The sequence below is a fragment of the Eptesicus fuscus genome, chromosome 3 (genome assembly GCF_027574615.1).
Source record: "Eptesicus fuscus isolate TK198812 chromosome 3, DD_ASM_mEF_20220401, whole genome shotgun sequence".
NCBI lineage: Eukaryota > Metazoa > Chordata > Mammalia > Chiroptera > Vespertilionidae > Eptesicus > Eptesicus fuscus.
Window position 1 is genome coordinate 46,694,778 of NC_072475.1, and position 18,148 is coordinate 46,712,925.

The 18,148-nt window shown below is 37.0% G+C and overlaps 1 protein-coding gene across 1 annotated transcript in view; it reads left to right on the forward strand.

The window, feature by feature from the left end:
* The window catches only part of LPP (LIM domain containing preferred translocation partner in lipoma), a 680,107-nt gene that overhangs the window by 301,622 nt on the left and 360,337 nt on the right, over positions 1–18,148 (forward strand). The gene's annotated exons all lie outside the window — the stretch shown is intronic.

Genomic DNA, 18,148 nt, shown 5'->3' on the forward strand with positions numbered 1-18,148 from the left:
GGAGATTGTATTTGGCTAGAGTAGGGAGCAGCATTAGAAGTAGTTCTCAGCCTGTGATCATGTAGGGGCATTGGTAACCACCTGCCACCACTTAGGCAGCCAAATGCTTTCTATTCATGTCAGGGAGGAAACCTAAATAACAAAATCAAATAATTATTGTTAGTTTTTAGGGGTGATGTGGTTACTCCAATAGGGTGAAGAAAAAAACACAACAGTTCTTACCTTTTAGAGCAGGCGTCCTCAAACTACGGCCCGCGGGCCACATGCGGGTGTTTTTGCAGTTTTTTTTTTTTACTTCAAAATAAGATATGTGCAGTGTGCATAGGAATTTGTTCATAGTTTTTTTAAAACTATAGCCCGGCCCTCCAACGGTCTGAGGGACAGTGAACTGGCCCCCTGTTTAAAAAGTTTGAGGATCCCTGTTTAGAGAAACATTGGAAATATTTGAGGAGAAGTGAAATGGTGTTCGATATTTGTTTCAAAAGAATAAGAGTAGGGATTTAGTGAGAATATAGGTAAAAAAAAAGTTTAATTATGAGTTGATAATTATTGGGTGCTGGAGGTTTATTCTACTATTTGGTCTACCTTTATATGTTTAAATTTTCTCACAATAAGTTTTAACGAGGAAAAACATTAGGAAATAACCCTTAAATAATTTGGTCCATTATCTATCTTTCTTTCTCCTACATTTTTGGGTTTGGGGAGATAGAGGAAGAAATGATTCATTCATTCAATGAATTTTCTGTGCTTCTATGTGAGCACCCTGTAATACCACTAGGAATTCTACAACAAAAAAGACAGGGTTCTGCTCTCGTGACACTTTATGTTAGTAAAACTAGGTAGAAGTAAATAAAATACATACAATACAAAGTATATTAGAATTGGATCAGTTCTACGGGTTGAGGAAAGGGTATAGGATACAACCTATCAGGGTGGACATGGTCAAGAAGACCTCACTGGTAAGGTGACACCTAAAGAAGGACTTTGAGTAGGAGAGGCGAGAATGAGCCATTGGGTTTTTCCTTTCTTTCTTTCTTTCTTTCTTTCTTTCTTTCTTTCTTTCTTTCTTTCTTTCTTTCTTTTTTCTTCTTTCTTTCTTTCTTTTTTAGGGTATATTTTCATATACTAGATCTTAGGAAATAGAAGATGCCTTTTTTTTAATTGATCAGTTGAAATTAAGTTCCTAGGCTAAATCTCAAAAGATTCTTTTTTTTTGTTTTTCTCTGCCCAGCTGGCATGGTGCAGTGGATTGAGCTTCATCCCATGCACCAAGAGGTTGCTGTTTCCATATTGGGCTGTAGGCTCAATCCCAGTAGTAGGTGTGTAGGAGGCAGTAAATTGATGTTTCTCTGTCATCAATATTTCTATCTTCTCTCCCTCTTCCTTCATCTCTCTTTCAAAAATCAATAAAACAAATTAAATTTTTTTCTCAGATATATATGTTATAAACTCCTATACCTTACCTTATTTTAAGCTGGTAAAAATAGCTCAGATACTAGTAATGGACAGGAGTCTGACAAAGTTTATATTTAGTTTATGCATCAGAGAGATCCCTTGCAAATAGAAACAAAATGATCAATTTCCCTTTTTATTTTTCTAGTCATTTTTTAAAAATGAAAATAAAAGCTTTAAAGTTTGCCTTTTGTATATTTTTGCTTTTATTTTGTGGATGTTGGTTCTTTGCAAATTTAATTTACTCAAAAGCTTCACTCACTCCATCTTCTCTGTTGATTCATTATGGAAACTATTTTTTTTTTCTTTTGCATTTACAATCTTTATTTCTAAAAAGTTTGTTTGATTTTGTGACAGAAGACTTGTGTTTGAATAATAGTTGAGCAGCTTATCCCAGTCATGCTATTTTGAGCCGGTCACACTGAGTCCCAATTTCTTCATAAATAAAAATAGAGCAAACCTATCGACATCTAATAATTAAATGAAATACAGATGAATTTGAATTTCTAAACTGTAGTGGCTTTACAGATATTCTGATGCTATAATTATTACTATGTAAAAATAACAATAGCAAGAATAATAGTAATAAGGCCTTGTTAAAGTGCTCCATTAAGAAAAATTAGGAAAGTCCTGAAATTATAAAAAGTCTTGTTCTGTAGGGACCTTGTCCTGATATCTGTTCTGAAACCACAACTTTGTGTTTAAAAAGGAAGGAAATAAACAAAAAGCCTGTTGCCATGTTGGCTTATGTTCTCTGCAAAACAGAAGGAAGAAGGATGAAAAATAAAACTGAGTTTGCCAAATGGAAAAGGACAAATCTGGTAGGCAGAGGCCTGCAAATTCTTGAATATACGAAAGACTGTAGATGCGTTAAAAGGGAAATGGGTGTGCCCTTCCCTGTGGTTTAGTGACAGAACAGCATAGTGACTTGGCTCTACCTGTATCCCCCTTTACATAGGAGCTATGATGTACCCTACAGTCATATAGCCCCCAGAGACAATTTTACATTTTTTCTCTAACAGTATGGTGAAACCTCCTGTTGCCAAGTCCAAATTATAGCTGGTAGATGTGTGTTTTTCTGTAGAAGTCTGTTTATGTTTCCAGCTGAATTTTCAGGTTGGAGCCAAACGAATGTCTACTAAGTGTGACAATAAGAATGAAAAGATTTTCAGAGCTGGAAGGGACCTAAGAGATAATTTAGTTCATCCCTGCACCAGCCATCTAGCTAAGGCCTTTTGCAATACTGGTCCTTGCTAACTGACTCCATCTCTGAACAAATGGAAAAACTGAGACCAAGAAGGTGTTGATGATGTAGTTTCTGATGGAACTCTTAATGAATCCGAGAAATCGTGACTCCTGAATTTGTCCTCCTTCTCACTGGGTGCATGTTTTTGCTTCAGTCCTTTGTCCAGCTCTGAGGTTCAGATGAATGGGTTTCCTACTGCTGTTTGGAAGGACCAGGTGCTAATGGAGTTCTGCTTGACTCACTGAATGTCTGATGTTTGTTGTAGACTTTCTTTTTCTTTGAAAAGGGCAAATAAATAGTTAGCATCAAGAATTATTGTTTTGACAGTTCTCATTTTTATGGAAAAAGATGAGTCTTGGTAAACAAATGAGACATTTTCTGGTTGTTTCTATTTGTCAATTTGACCTCTGTGACTGTAAGGTTTGGAGTGTACATTTAGCAGTCACTTCATTCATTCACTGTTCTTCATTTACTTGCTATAAATTGAATACCTTCTCTAATTCAGGGACATATATTAGAGATTATAACCTTAGAACTTGGCATCATGGATCTAGAGTTTCAACTGTAGGCCTGTTAGCTTTGTTCTGAGTAATTTCTTTCTATTTCAGCAACAATTGGCAGGTAAATAGCATTGTTTAGAATAGTTTCAAAAGGGGGGGGGGTGCAATGTGTCATAATATTTCAGGTTTGCAAGGGAATTAGAGGCCACAACTCAAGTCCCTTTCTGTTGTTAGAATCTCCTAATTTTTTTCTTCAATTTTGTAAAATGCTTATGGGTGACTATTATAGGTAAGGCTATGTTGGAAGGATGAGATGGATCAGCTACCACCTCTGAATCAAGCTTGGATATGTATCTTCTAAATTAAGGTGTTTCATGGTAAATTATGCCTTAGTCTTCATACTTTGGTCAAAAGCACAATCTAAGTCTTATGTTGTGGTTGAGGGCCAGGGACATAAATTAACTCTGACTAGAGATATGCAGGAAGGATTTTTGGAAATAATTTCAATTGAAGTGAACTTTGATGGCTGGATAGGACCTTAATTTCAGATGGGTGATTGGAATTTTCAGTAATGAAGTAATAAGAGTAACAATACAAAGGAGGGAAACACAAAGTAAGTGTGATAAGTCTGCATCTCTGGCTGAGGAATTTTTCCTTTATTCTGGAATAATTGACCATATTTTTCAGGTCTTTGTTACTATTTTAAATATAAGGATGACATCCCCAGGTCTGTGTTGGTTGCCAAGAGGTGCTTTTAACACACCATAAGGCAAAATGTGTTGACTTGTGGGAAACCCCATGCAGTCAGCTCTGATTGTCTGGTCCACTTCCTTGAGCTCCTTGGGGACATATCTGCTGATACCTGATGGCTTTGGGTTCAGGTGTCCCATATTTAACTTCCTCTTTTTACATTTCTACTTCACTATTTTTTCATGACCTCCAATTGACAATGTTTAACTTTGCCTCTCCCATTGTGGCTCAGTCCTGTGGCTTGCTTTTACTTGCCTAGTATCCAGTGGTTTTACATCTTCAGTGTTTATGTCTCCTGTTCTATTCATTCAGGCAGGATGGCCATGTGTGCTACTATAACTCCAGTCCCTCCACCTGATAAAACAGACTGTTTTGTCCATTCATAGCTAGTTACTCCAAATGGTGATTTTTTTTTCTTTTATTGAATAGAAATTTATCCCTTTATGATTTCCTCACACAGATTTTTTTTTCCTAACCTCTTAGAAAAGAATGCACATTTGGATGTACATCCAGCCAGGAGGGAGTTAGCTGATGTCTGTCCCCCAAACAGTTGATCAGTAAAGTTACTGAAAGAGGTGACTTTTCTGAGGCGAGAGTGAGAACAGTGTAATGTGAACTGTTGTGAACTGTGTACTGAACTTGGGGAAATGCCCAAAGTTAGTTGAAAGGAGAAGAGAGAGAGAAAATTCTGAAATCACTTATGTCTCGCTTAAAGTCAGTCTCCAAAAATTTGTAAGCCCACTCATTTCTATTCTTTCTTTAATTTTTTTTATTGTTGATACTATTACAGATGTCTCCCATTTTCCCCACTTTTGCCCACCTCTACCCAGCTCTACCTCCCCTCCCCTCACCTTCACCACTATGTTTTCTGTGTCCATGGGCTATGCATATTTGTTCTTTGGCTACTCTCTTCACTCATTTCTATTCTTGTGAAACAATTTCAAAACTTATATATGGGTAGGGTGGATGGTAGATTGTCATCATTTATCCTCTTAGCCATTTAATGTTTCATTTATCAATGATAACTTAAAAATCTATTTAAATTCTAGGAGAACTGGCATTGAAATCTGTGTCGTGTGACATGACCCTTAGTCTAGTACTGTTTTGGTCACAGGTATTGAATGACACAATTTTACTTTTAGGCATAGCGAACTCAGGCCCATAGCCATGAAGACACAGAAAGAGCCAACAAGACTTGCTTAATGGTGTCGACATATCCTATTAAAGAGGTCATCCCTTCTGCACCTGGTAGTGGGTAAGAAAGGAGGAGGCTGGGTAAAACAGAAGCATGTCCAGGCTCCAAAGGCTAAGAACAGAGGTAGTGTGAACTATTGCCAGAGAAAAAGCGAAATGCTCAGTGAAAGCTTAACTCCTCTCTGAAATGGTTGTCCTTTCTGTGCAGGAAGAATATAAGAATATCTTGATACATGAACTATATCAAAGGAGATGCTTGTTTCTCCCTGGCCCTTTGCCTTGTTTCCTTGGGCATTGGGTTAGTGAGCCCTAGTTACTTTGTGGGGTTGTTTGTGACCCTGGCAACAGCAGTAGCAGCAGCAGCAGAGCTTAATTTGCCATTATCTCCTCCTTTTATGGTTCACATATGTAGGTCAGAGTATGTTTAGCAGGGCTGGTGGGTTCTTAGGCATGTAGCTGGTTCTGGTCAATGTGACTTTCTAGAAGCGAATGTCAAAGTTTTCCTGTTTGTCTTTCACTCTGAATCATCGTCTGATTGGGTATTCAGTGGAGAAGAAAGGGGTATTTTTGGTGTCTAGACATATAAAAACTTCTTTGAAAGTAGCAGGCTTAGAGCTGACAGGGACTATTCCAGTGTTTTATTTAGCAACTGGAACCTTTTTAATGGAACGCCATAGTTTCTCTTCCTTATTTTTTAAACCTTTATTTAAAGAGATAAACCTTTTTTGGGGGGGATTGATAGTGAAGTAGCACACGCACACCCACTCAACCTTATCAATTCAATTACCATTGAAGCTGACACCAGGAGATAATCTGGGATCATGCTCACTGTCTATGGGGAAAGATTGGTTAATCTCTGGGCAATCAGTCTCATGGGAAAACTGGTTGTGGTCAGTTCTGCTAATGTAGGGAGAACCAATAAGGTTACCTTTGCTTTAGCTCTTGAATTACCCCCATTTCTTAATAGGGGTGATTAATAATATTTGTATATTTCAGAAAATTTTCTTTGCCCTAAGTTAAGTGAAACTGCAGTTGGGTCTCCCAAGTCAGTGGAAGGTTTTATCCCATTTTGTCTCTCCCAGCAAGAATCTTAGTGATTTCTTCAAAGCTGATATATATGTGTTTCCATGTTTAAAATATGATTCATGTTTTTTTCTAGTAATGTAAATAAATCAAATAACATAGATTAAATGCTTTGAAACATGTTTCCTCTATAAGGAAAAATTATGATATGAATATATATCCCACCTCCAATATGTATTCTATATAGAACTTGAACATTCTTCCTCCTGGGTCATCAAAAGGGGTATTTAAAACAATTTGTTGAGCCTGGCCAGTGTGGCTCAGTGGTTGAGAATCAGCCTATGGACCAGGAGGTCTGGTTCAATTCTAGGTCAGGACATATACCCAGGCTGCGGGCTCGATCCCCAGTGTAGGGTGTACAGGAGGCAGCAGATCAATGATTCTCTCACATCATGTTTCTGTCTCTCTCTCCTCCCTTCCTCTCTGAAATCAATAAAACATATATTTAAAAAAGTAAAAAAAAAATAAAATAAAACAATTTGGTGAATGTGTTGTAATATTTTAAACAGTATGACACTTCTTTTTAAAGAATAATTCCTCACACTAAATTGTGTCATTGCATTATTACTGAACTATAACTTTTACTTGTTTATTGCATTTTCTTGTTTAATATTTCTTTTTCTTAAATTCATCATCCTCATTCTTCACTTTTTTTTTCTTCCACAGCCCTTTATCTAGTAATGTTTATATCATGTGGGTGATATATTCCCTGACATCTTGTATATCTGACAACTTATTTTTGCCTTCAGGTTTAAGTATAAATTTGGCTGCAATTAAAATTTTAAGGTCAAAGTTCCTTTACATCAATATTCTACAAAGATGTCTATAGTGTTATTTAGTATTTAGTGTTCCACATGAGGAATCAGATGACAGTCTGATTATTTTTTATTTTTTTTGAGGTATACTTTTAAATTATTATTTTCTTCATTTTATTTTATTTTTTTCCATCACCTTTATCCCCCATAATCTCTTCCACCTCCACTCTCTCCCTCTCTCCAGCAATCACCACACTGTTGTCTATGTCCTTGAGTTTTTTCTCTCTTTTTTTCTTTTTTCTCATTCCTTCCCCAGCCCCACTCTCCTCTCCTCACCAGAGCTGTTTGCCTGCTCTCTGAGTTTATCTCTATTTTGCATATTAGTTCAGTTTGTTCCTCTAATTTAGTAACTTTTTCTTGTTTGACCTGTAAGCTTTATTTGTGGGATTCAGCAATTTGACTACAATGTAGCTAGATCCAAGTTCCTTTACCTTCCAACCAGTATTTCTACTCAGCATTCCGTGAATTTGTTTGAGCTGAGGAGTCAGATTTTTATTTAGCTAAGAAACATTTTCTTGTGTTATTTGGAAAAAAGCAATTTAATCTTCTATTTTCTTTTTTCTTCTTTGTGAAACTTCTATTTTGGATTTTTTTCTCTTTCATATTGGTATTCTTTTTCAGTTGTTCTATCTTATGAAAGAATCCTATTGAATGTTTTTCTTTAGTTTGCATTTTTGTGGCAATAGTCTGCTTTTGACTTATAAATCAATATCCACCTGAGTTTTTGGAGAAAATGTGGTTGACAATGGCTCTAGATCTGCTCTTCCCGTAGACCTAGTTAGCTTGCACTCCACACTTTATCTTTTATCTGGTTCAATATTATATAGCCCTTTAAATACAGGGCGGCTTCAGGGCATCTGCATGAAGTCTTCATCCTGTGTGTAATTAGGGGAGGCAGGCCAGTCAAGGGATTTCCCTTGGATACACATGCCAAGAGCAGACCAGCAAGCTTTACTCCAGCCCTCAAGGCTATTTACTAGTTATGAGGATCCACAGGCAGGCAGCAAAGCCTGTATTTGTCACGCCATGCACATATGTCAAGTAAGGGCAGCAGCAGGCTGTAGTTAGCCCTCTGTGGTTGAATCTCCCTCACTATTTCCCTATCCCTATCTCTAATGATTCTGTTACCAGGAGTGTCAGGAAATATAGCAAAGTCATTATTAGAAAGGATGAAGTCATTAAGTGATTTCACTACTGTTTTGGCTGGCTTTCATATTATATCCCACACATCTCTCCCAAAGAGAATTCCCAGCCCCTCACTGTTTCTGTTGTAGCAGCTTACAGTCAGCTCAGGTATATCTACCCTTTGCTATTTATCTCAAGCTCACTCTGCTGCCCTTGAGGGCTCCACCATAGAAAAGTCCTCCATGGTTGCATTATGTAAACCAAATCAAGCTTCAGGGACAGCCAATTATGATGGCTAACACTATACATGCTGGATCAAGACTGCCTGGGTTCATACCTGGCTCCTCCATCATTAGCTACAGGATTGTGGCCATATTATTAAATTTTCCATGTCCTGGTTTGCTTATCTGTAAAATGGGCATAATTATTGTACCTAGCTCTTCAAGGTTTCAAAGAGATAATGCACATAGAGAACAGTGTCCCTGACATATTCTAAGGCTTAGTAAATATTTACTGTTGATGCTATTGCTGTTGGGCTAGCTGGTCTCTGTGCTGAGCTCTGGCACAGTTATTGCTGTCATTTGGTTTGCACCATGCCTTCCCAAAGTTCACTAGTCATCCCATTCCTTGCTCCTACGTGCTTGGGGATGTTAAGTCTTTTTGCTAAAGAAATACTCTCACAAATCTCCTGTGCAAAATGAATGATTTAATTAAATCATCTTTTAGATCTCTTATAGCTTTAAAATGCAATGTCATGGTAATAAAATATTACCTGTTTATAATTTTATATTGACTCATAAATTGTAAAATCCTTTGTATTATATTTGATCTTCACACATAAGAAAACAAATATCTTTTAACAAATAAATAAAGTTATCTCAAAGAGTCAAGGCAACTTGTTTAACTCTCACAACAAATGTCAGGGAAGCAGTGATTCATTTTTAAATGGACCAAAACTAAAACAAAATGCATTTTGGGGACTTTTAAGTCTCTTGGCTTAGTATCAATTCCCTTACAAATGAGAAAAGGCAGATGACTTTAAGTTCTCAAAAAGCAGCCAAAGTCATCAACAATATGTGTTCATGGCTAGTGGCCAGGGGCCATTGATAGATTTCTTTGTAATTCTTCAGTGGAAAGGAGCTCATCTTCCACTGACCTCCAGCATAGTCTTTGCCAGTCCCCTCGCACATCATGCCATGGCTTTGGTACACCCTGTTGGGCTCATGGATCTTGGAGTTCCTTTGTAATTTACGTAATCCACTCAATAAAGGCACAAACAACTTGATCTGAAAGAAGGGTAAAAGAGGGAGTAGAACATGCCAAGACCAAAAACCTAAGTATTTAACTCATATTTTATTTTTGAACCTCAAATTTTTAGAGAGATTTTCTGGACATAGCTGATTTTGCTTGATCCATTCAAAAGTCCAATATTTATGCACCCCTAATAGATAAAACAATACTTGTTCATGTGATACATATACCAATCTTTTAGATGTTATACTATTATTATTATATCATTAGCTTTTGTGAGTTTGACTTGTCCAAGGCTCTTACGCTGTAAATTCCATAAATTCCAAAATTGACTTTAAAAAAATAAAAGACTTTCATCTACTTTATCTCATTTGAGTTTTTAAATAACTTATGAACAGAGAAGGGTAGTGATAATTTTCCCTCTTGTCCTAGTGAAGATAATGAGACTCAGAGAGGTTAAGTAATATTCTTTGTTTCCATATTATTAAGCATTTCATACAGGGATGAAACCCTATTTTTTCTGAGTCATGCTAGTTCATTTCTTTCTCTTCAGCCACCATGGCTTTATTGTTATTCTGCCTTTATATTCTGTTTCAATGAAGGACACAAAATACAATCTGTCACTTTCTTCTCCAAGTATTTTTTTTTTTTTTTAATTCTCAGCCAAGGACATGTTTTTATTGATTTTTAGAGTCAGAGGAAGGAGAGAGAGAGAGAGAGAGAGAGAGAGAGAGAGAGAGAGAGAGAGAGAGAGAGACATGAGAGAGAGAGAGAGAGAGAGAGAGAGAGAGAGGTGAGAGAGAAATATCTATCGATTGCCTCAGACACACATCCCGACCAGGGATCAAACCCTTAACCTGGGTATGTGCCCTAACTAGTATTTGCAAACTTTTGGTTGACATTCCAAGCAAGTGAGCTATCAAGCAAAGGAGTCTCCAAGTACTTTTACTTTTTGGACTCTCTTGATGGGTTCTGTGGTAGAATTCTCTATTGCAATATTTTCCTGTGTTTTTTTTGTTGTTGTTTTGTTTTTGTTTTTTTTTTAATTATCTGTATCTTTATAGATTGGAAGGATGTGCTTTGGCTTTAAAATATAAGAAAGTTCATTAAGATCTTTAACCTGGAATTCTTCATATAATTTTTGTTTGTTTTTATATTTATTTTGTCAATAAATTTTAATAAATATGTCAGTTTTTATTATTGCAGAAAAAAGTAAAATGGCTGGTACCTGCTGAAAAAAAAAAGTGTTTTTATGGCAGTTTTTTTTGTTTTGTTTGTTTGTTTGTTTGTTTTTAGAAAAGAGACTATGTGACACAGGAATGAGAGGATTCATATTATAAGAAGTGTAATTTTACTTTTTTCTTTTTTTTTAAGTAAAGGATTTATTTTCACACCCTGAAGAAATAAGAAAGAAAGAAACATAGCAGGAGCTCAGAAATTCCCTTCTTTCTCCATCATTCATCCTATCTCCTTTATTGCTTAAAGTAGTCTCTGCCTGTCCTACAAACTTACCTTCTGCTTTGAACTATACATAACACATGAAGATGATATGTGATCTGGCGCAGATCTTCCGTAAGAACCAAATCTCAGTTTTTTCACTCATAGAGCTAATATGATAATCCAATTATTTTCTTCTGTGTTTTTTGTTTGTTTAATGATTAAGTGAAAGCCCATTTGATGACACTTTCTAACTCAGTAAGGAAAGGATTTACCTTAAAAATAATTTTTGTAATAGTATTTCAACATTCCTGAGCTTTAATTCTGTTTATTAAAATTATCCCTCCTTCATACGTAGAGCAATGAATAATTGCATGGCTACTAAATGTTATATTTGCTGGCATTGTGTGTATTGGAAAGAGAATAACCAACTATCTTTTGAATAGAGATGTACTGACACAAGCCATAGCTTATTACAGTATGTACACTTCTGAATCAGGGTCTTGAATTCTAAAAACCTGTCTCAGAACTTCATAGAGTACCTGATAGGCTCACACTTAGGTATTCCATGAAGAGGTGATTAAACAATTGAATAAAAATAATATGGCAAACCACTGTGCACATTCAGGAGACTTCATCATTTTTATTATTATTTTACGTCAAGCCATTTTGTAAGAGGATTGTTTTCTTTTTTTAGCTTGTTGAAATTATCTTCTGACTGAGTGTGGATAAAAACCAGTTGTGGGCTATGACAACTATAGAGAAAAATTTTCATAGAGTTACAGACTCATGAAACGAGGAAACCCCCTGCTCCACCACATTTCTCTCTGTATACTGGGATTTAAACCACAGTCCTAACATGAACTTAACTCATTTCAACTCCCCTGAAATGGCATTTGCACCTGTTTACCACTTCCTCTGATTCCCTAATGACTGTTATTTTTTCAGCCATACTCTTCTGTGTCTTTCAGGGGTAACACTCTTGATGATTTGAGCCTCCTTACTTCCTCCTTCAATTTTCACTTAATAGAACTTCCTTGGTCCCTGAACTATATCTGTAGCCATTTCTTTTCTCTCTTCTTTACCAGATCCCCGTTATTTTTTTTTTTTTCTGACCCTAAATTTAGGTGTCCACTCAGTATTCTTCTTTTCTGTCTTCTCTATTAGAGGCCACAACTCTAACAGAGGCAACTTTGATCTCTTTATTAAAACCTTGAACTCATATGACTCTTGGCACCATGTTTTCCTTTGACAACTTATTTTGCATTTCTATAGGATCTTTCCACAGGGAAAACCTTCTGTTTCTTCACATTTAATATGTTCCAAATTTTACTCATCACATTCTCCTAAGGCTTCCATTCTGTTAGAGGTACCACACTGTATTGTCTAGTCTTTTAGACTCTAAACACTGTGGTCATTGTCTTGCTATTTCAATATATCTGTTGCCAAGATCTGACATTTTTTTTAGTTCAAGAATAGGTCTCAGATTTTCTTTAGTATCTTCATTTTCCCATCCATTGTCCTAGCTCCTTTCTTCTCCATATCACAATAGTCTCATTACTTTGATTCTGCTTTTTGTTTTTCACAATCCAGTTGCATGTTTTTAAGCAACTGGTCTTCAAAAAATGTTATTTTCTTCCTATGGCTTTTAATGAGTTTCCCCTCTTGGATGATTTTCAGAGTAGAGCATGACCTTGGCTCCCTTTAAAGCATACCTTCTCTTCCACTGTGCTCTTTGCAGCCTCCTGTAGGGCTGATGTTCTCACTCTTAGCTTCCCATGCCAAGTTAATTTTCCTTGTGTCTTTTCTGTTACCTGGAGTATCCTCATTTCTCAAGGGATCAGAAATCCTTCCCATTTTTAAAAGCCTAACTGAGATCCACTTTCTTCCTCAGAGCCTCTGATACTACCATCTCATCCCAACTCTCCCTTCTCCGCATCCTGACTCTATTAACTGGGTAGTGTGGTGCAGTAACATGAGCCTATGGTTTAGTGCCCAGGAAGCCTGCTCTATTGCTTACCAGTTGCACTACTTATCTTCACATGCAATAAATGGGAATAGTTTAGGAAGTTATTCTGAGGATTGATTAAGATTGAAGAGTATGGAGTATTCAGTAGTATCTGACTCATAGTAAAGGCTACAATGAGTTAGTTAGTGGATAAATCAGTTAATGATGCTTCATTTTCCTGTCACTTAATAGATGTCTTTTGGTGGACTGATGTAATTATGTCATGTGCATTAATATTGCCTCCAAACTATATATCATAAAGCCAGAGTCATAATGTGGCATGGGGAGACCTGTGGAAATCATTTAACATCACAGATCATAGTGCTTCGTATCTGAAAGGGTCCTAATGCAGCCCATCTTTCTTGTGATGATGAAATGGGGGAGGGAGGCAAATTTCTTAAGTGAATTACCCAAGATGACACAATTAGTGGGAGAGCTGGCCCAACCCCAACTGGGCATTTTAGGACTCATAGATCTGCACTCATTCTATTATCCTCTTCTTCATTCCCCTTTTAGAAACTCTCTGAAGGCTGGATCACAGGTCATATTCCTTTATCACTTATAGTCTTTAACTCATTGAGGGATATTACTAGTATGTGGTTATTTGTGGATTGATTTATTGATTGATTTTTTTTTTGTCTTGGCAATAGGAATCCTCTGGAAAATCTGTGTAGTATGTAGTATACATGGGCTTAACACGCTTTTAATGCTGTTGTAATGTGAAAAGGGTTTAACATGTACCACTTCTGTGCACTGGCTCAGGGTGGTGGGGAAAGGAAATGGGAAAGGAAGTTATATACATCGTGAACATATCACGCTTTTCTATATTTAGTCTTTGCTACTGTTTGAAAAGTACAGCTCTGTTCATAGCAGTCTGGCATGTGTTTCCTCAGTGCCATTTCAAAAAGGGGAAAAATAAATATGGGAATTTTTTTGTAGTGAAAATAGTTACTCAGTGAAATCACACAAGTTCCTTCTTTTTCTCTTGATGAAACCTCAAACCCACTAGGCACAGATTCCTCAACCTCAACTATGCATGTCAAAGGCTCATGCAGAGTCAGCAAAATGCAGTCCAGTAAGATGTGTTCTGGTGGCTGAGAGAGTCAGGACAGAGAAGGCAGGGGTAGGAACTATGACATTCCTTGGTCAGTGGATGGCTTGGCTAGCTATCAGATTATTGCCTCCTGGAGGAAGCTGAACCTGAACTACATACATAGAGAGACACAGAGCATTACCGCTCTTTGCTTAAGATGTTCCTTCTGCCTGAGTGTCTCTCTCTGCTGTCTGTATATGGGAAAAGTTTCTCTCAGTGTCTTACAGCCACCCCCAACCCCCCAATTCAAATACATGCATTACTGCTCTTTAGTAGTTTCAATGACAGTTTTGGGATTTTCTTAGTCTGACACTATATTAGTTATCATTAAGGAACAACAACCCATGGCGATGGCCATGGCCATGTGAAGGGGGATTATGGGAAATGAAGGAGTCCAGGATGCTGTTCAGGATCCTGACTTTCTTCAGGGGAGAGGTATTTGCTTTCTGTCCTGGTATGTGCCAAATAAGAATATTCTCTAAAAAATCAGAACTCTGAGCCAAGGCGATGTGAATTTTTCCCAGAGAAAATGTTGATACCACTGAGCAAAGATTGCACCTTATTTCTGAGAAGGACTATACAGTCTTCAGACATAAACAGTTCTGCCTAGATAAAATTGTGTCACAGGGTGAGAATGATACATTACTATAATGAATGCTACTTTGTGGATATTGCTGTATTATTGTCATTGTTTTTAATTGAATATGTATTAAGCTCCAACAGGGTGCTATGAATAATGCCGACTTATAGTTGATTTTTCAGAACACTCAGAAAAATTTATAAACACCAATAATGGAAACTCTCAGCACCTCTTTGAGGTGGTAAACGTTGCCATTTCTACAAAGGAAAAGTGAAGTAGATTGCATTTGTTCTGTTGGCACAGTGGGTGAGAACACAGAACTGTCGAATAGGAGAAAAGTATTTTCTCTGTCCCCGGGAACTGGGTTAGAATACATTAGTAAAGAATTATCCTTCTTGCTTTTGGAGTTGTGGGATTTTAATTAAATTGTTCCAGTTATTGTTAGCACTTGTATTAACACCAGGCAACCAAATTCTAGAACAGCAAATTTCAAGTTGAGTCTAGAAAAACAATTGGGAGAGAGACCAAGGACTTGTTAAATGCAAATTATTAGGCCCTGCTTCCAAAATTTCAGATTTGGTAAATCTGGGAGGAGGGCTAAGAACTTTCCCTTTAAACCCTGGCCAGGTGGCTTAGTTGATTGGAGCATTGTCCCATACACCAAAAAGTTGCAGCTTTGAGTCCAAGCCAGGACACGTGTCTAGGTTGAGGGTTCCATCACTGATCTGAGCATATACAGGAGGCAATTAATCGATGTTTCTCTCCCTCTAAAATCAATAAACATATCCTCAGGTGATGATTTAATAAAGAAAAGAATTTTCCCTTTGAATGGGTATCAGAGGTCTTCTGTCCTCAGAGGAGTCACAGCTTCCCTTGGAAACTGTAGATCTGTCTTCAGCCACCCAAATGTAGCCTCAGTCTGAGATCAAGACTTTTTGTTTAATATCTGTGGGGTGTCCTAGAACTCACCTTGTATGAAATCCTATGCACCTCTCATTTACAGAACATACTGCTAACCAACATTTATAAAAGACCTATTTGTACACTTAGCATTCTACTGGACATGTGGCTCTCAAGACCTTATGCCACTTGGTTTCCACAATGCTCCTGTGTGGTTTATATTTTCACTCCCCTCTATCATGGGAGGTCAATAAAACCTAGATAGAGGGTATGACTTGGCCAAACATCCCACTGTTTTAAATCTCTTTAATTTAAATCCAGCTAGGGACCAGATCCTACTTTAAGTTTGAACCACAGATGGGGATAGAGCCTCTAGAACTGGTTTCAGTGAAATTCATCATAAAGAACAAAGTTCACCTTGGAATAGGGGAGATGGGGGAAGGAAAGCTACAAAGACCAGGTAGGTTTTCATTCTTGCTTGGTTATTGGTCTTGGTTCTTTAATGCAGACTAGGTATTAAACGATGGCTAAATAAATAGTAGTCATTTGATTTATCACCTGACTTTGAATGTTCCATGGAAAAGGAAACATTTCTAAGGAAATCTCAAAATGAGGCATGAATAGAATTTTTGAATAGAGAAAGGCTTTTTAAGTTGAAGCAATAGGCAGGCTTGTGACAGCATCGTTTCTTTCCTCCTTTAGATTTTTTTTCAGCCTTTACATATGAAAAGAATAGTCTTTTCAAAGCAGACTGTTAATTTATATTCTCAAAATAGAAAGCAGAAATGTTTGTCTTGTAGATTCACATTTACTGCTATTCCTGATTAAGGTGAGATCAATTACTTTCTGATATGGTCCTGTACTCACATTTTATCAATGGCAACTTTTTTCATAAAAATAGGAGTCCCTGCTAGGAGTGTTCTTAATGTGAATGATCTGTGCACTGCCTAAAATATATGTGATTCATACTATGTGTTTGTTCCTACATTCAACACTAAGTCCTAAGATACAATTACTCCTACCCACTCTCTCCTTCGTCATGGGGACTATGTTTATCCCTTAGATATCTGTACCCTGGATACCAGCCAGGCTACTTCTAGGCCTAGGGTGTGTACACCTGCGTAATCCAGCACAGCTGACTCTTTGAGCCTGATCTTCCTTTATTTTTACCTAAAGAAACACTTGTTATTTACCAAGTGTTAATGCCCATTGCATTGTTCTTCCTATATCTTTATGCTCAAGTGATAAATAGCTTAAATATATTTTTTTTCCATCTGAGATTTTTCTAGATTCTCACTGTATCTATGAAGTTCTCTCTGATTTTTCTACTTAACTCCCCACTTCCCTCTGTTCTCTCTCTCTCTCTCTCTCTCTCTCTCTCTCTCTCTCTCTCTCTCTCTCTCTCTCGTGTTAGCCATAACATCTTGTGTTTCATATACTTTAGCACTTTTTAGCACTTACCTGCCTATACTCAGCCCTTTAATATGGTTATTTGTGGAGAAACTAACCTCTGTAATGCAACTATAAGCACTTGCAGGGCACAAAACTACTGATTTCCCCCCTCTTTCTCCCTTCCTTCCTTTTTACTAATTCTTATCCTTCATATCAATGTGTCCTGAATATTTGGTAACATTTATGTGACAGTGAATGAAAACTGCTAAATGGGGAGAGAGAAGGCAAAAGAGAGGATTGAAGTTTGACTTTATTCTGTAGTTACATCCATGACCTGATTCACATTAACTTGATTGGCTTGTATAATCTCATTTGATGCTTGACAGCAAGGTCTTTCCCTTTTTGCATGTCCAGTCTGGTGTCATGGAAAGTGCAAGAGCTAGAATGTTGCAGCAAAATGTTTGAGCCCCAAATCCAATCCTGAGTGACTTGGAAAAGTCTTTTTTTCTTTGACCCTTGCTATTCTCTTTTGTAAAATAGAAATAATAATACCCACTGATGTCTAGGATTGCTGAGATAATCCAATAAGATGTATTTAAGAAAGTGCTTCTCTAAACTTAGGCCCTGTTCTGTTGATAATGGCAGTGCAGAGAAAGCTATGATTTCCTTTTCCCATGTTCCCAGAGGTAATGGGTCCCAGGCTATGTACAGTGGATGGAGTAACTGGCTCATAGGATATTTCTCATAACTGTCTTGGAACAGAAATTTTGAGCAAGAGAAGACGATGAACAGTTTTTCATGATTATTGGGGAGGTGATGCATCTTTTATTCTTAGAATATATGATGCCTGCCATTTTAGGCAGTTTCTCCATATCTCATCTTTTCTTAGACTTTGAGGTAGAATCTAATTTTTTTTTTTTTTTTTGGTCTTTTCCCCCCCTGCCTACTTTCTAGGATGTTGCTACTCTCACCTATCTTTTTCCATTTCCATTAATCAGCTTGTGACACTCAAAACAATATAACTGAATGTAATATTCTCTATAAAGTCATTATCAGTGATTATATTTGAAATGGGTATTTCAAATTTTATATTGTTATTATCTGTTCTATATCTTCTGTATTTTCAACTACCAAAAAACTAAATAAAAATAGTAATTTGGTTCCAGTAAGTGGTTTTATTTATTTTTATTGTTTTTTTTAAATATATTTTTATTGATTTCAGAGAAGAAGGGAGAGAGAGAGAGAGAGAGAGAGAGAAACATCAATGATGAGAGAGAATCATTGATTGGTTGTCTCCTGCATGTCCTATGCTGGGGATGGAG